Source organism: Lynx rufus, unplaced genomic scaffold (assembly GCF_022079265.1).
Source record: "Lynx rufus isolate CCGP_SWC_20201006 ecotype Redwood Valley unplaced genomic scaffold, mLynRuf1.p SCAF_13, whole genome shotgun sequence".
NCBI classification, from domain to species: Eukaryota; Metazoa; Chordata; class Mammalia; order Carnivora; family Felidae; genus Lynx; species Lynx rufus.
This window is the reverse complement of record NW_025814827.1, coordinates 8,340,377-8,342,636: the sequence shown is the minus strand read 5'-3', so window position 1 is coordinate 8,342,636 and position 2,260 is coordinate 8,340,377.

The following is a 2,260-nucleotide window of genomic DNA, read 5'->3' as shown; positions in this document are numbered from 1 at the left end:
AGATGGGCAGTGCCTATCCATAATTCCCTTCTAGAAAAAGGGAGACATTTTTGCAATATTAATTTATTTTTTAATTTTTTTAATGTTTATTTATTTTTGAGAGAGAGAGAGACAGAGCGTGAGTGGGGGAAGGCAGAGAGAGAGAGAGAGAGAGAGGGAGACACAGAATCCGAAGCAGGCTCCAGGCTCCGAGCTGTCATCACAGAGCCCGACTCGGGGCTCGAACTCACAGACCATGAGATCATGACCTGAGCCGAAGTTGGACGCTCAACCGACTGAGCCACCCAGGCGCCCCAATATTAATTTATTTTAAAATAACAACAATAATGGGGCGCCTGGGTGGCTCAGTTCGGCGTCCAACTCTTGATTTTGGCTCAGGGTTCATGAGTTTGAGCTCCGCGTTGGGCTCGGGCTCTGTGCTGACAGCGTGGAGCCTGTTTGGGATTCTCCCTCTCCCTCTCTCCCTGCCTCTACCTTGCTTGCTGGTGTTTGCTCGCTCTCTCTCAAAATAAATAAAGTAAAATAAAGTAAAATAAAATAAAATAAAATAATAATCAATATGATGCATGTTATGAAAATAACTATATTTTCAAAAATAAATCAGTGAAAAGAGTGGCATTATTTTACATTTTTAGAAATCCCACTGATGTTTGACTTAATGAAAAACAGCTGGATTCTTGTATCTGCCTTTGCAGTCAATCTGCTTTGATATGTTGTTTTGGTTAAAGTATCTGAAGAAATTCTGCTTCTCAACACACACACACACACACACACACACACACACACTATGGTAACTATGTGAAGTGATGAATATGTTAGATTGTGGTGATCTTTTCATGATGAATATGTATATCAGAACATCAAGTTGTGTACCCTAAGTATATACAATTTTTTTTTATTTGAGAGAGAAAGAGAGAGCACGAGTGGGAGAGGGACCGTGGGAGAGGGAGAGAGAATCCCAAGCTGGTTCACCCTGTCAGCCAAGGTTCAATCCCAGGACCGTGAGATTATGACTTGAGGCGAAATCAAGAGTCCAACACTTAACTGACTGAGCCACCCAGGCACCCCAAGTATTTCAATTTTTATATGTCAATGATATCTCAATAAAGCTGTTTTTAAAAGCTTTTTTTAAAAAAAAAAAAAAAAAGAAAATCTGGCTTCACACAAATATGTAGTTAGAAAAAGGAGGAGTATTTTAAGATTATAAGATGATGGTGAATATTCTGCTTTAATGGTGCACCAAAGTTCAGAAGGTGGTCGTTTCTTAAAGGGTAGTTACAGTGAGGGGTGCCTAGTTGGCTCAGTTGGTAGAACATGCAACTCTCAATCTCAGTGTCGTGAGTTCAAGTCCCACATCGGACCCAGAGCTTACTTAAAAAACAAACAAAAAAAACCCCAGCTTAGTTGTAATGAGGAACCTGAAATCCTATCAGCGAACTTTTCATACTCTGTTACATTAAAATCCATTTGTCAGTGTGCCTGGGTGGCTCAGTCTGTTGAGTGTCAGACTTGATTTTGGCTCAGGTCATGATCTCACGGTTGTGAGATCGAACCCCGAGTTGGGCTCCATGCTGGGCATGTAGCCTCTTTAAGATTCTCTCTCTCTCTCTTTCCCTCTCTCTCTCTCTTTCTCTTTCCTCTGCCTCCCTTACTCATGCACTCACTCTTTCTTTCTCTTAAGAAAAATAAATAAATAAAATCCATAGTCAACTTTGCACTTCAAGTGCATCTTCTGCCTATGTACAGTCTTCAAACATCACACACTGAGCATGTGGAAAGTATTGGTTCACTGAGTTATTTAGATCTTCCAAATGTTGATACATCTCAATATACAATATAAAAAACAACATTCCTTAATGTTATGACCAACCACAATGTATTGGAAAGCTGTCGATCTCACAGTGGCAAATACAAATTTTCCAAAATTCTGATTTGCACTTGAAAGCTTGAATTTTATATTTGGCGACAATTATTGTCAATTCTTTTCCTTTAAGTGGCAGGCTTAGTTCATTCATTCTCAAGATTGTGTCTGCCAACTACCCGAGTCTGGGTAACTATACTTTATCTGTCTTTCAAGTAAAAATGGTGTTCCATGAAAAAGTGTCTAAGTTTAGCTCACGATTCAATCAATCACACAAGTCCTTGTCCTCTAAATAACCCTCATACTTTTGTAGGCAGCTGAAGGGCTTTGTGCGTTTTTCCCATTTTGTCACACAGAATCGGAATATTAAAAAGGCATGTACTCAAGGTTCAATATTTA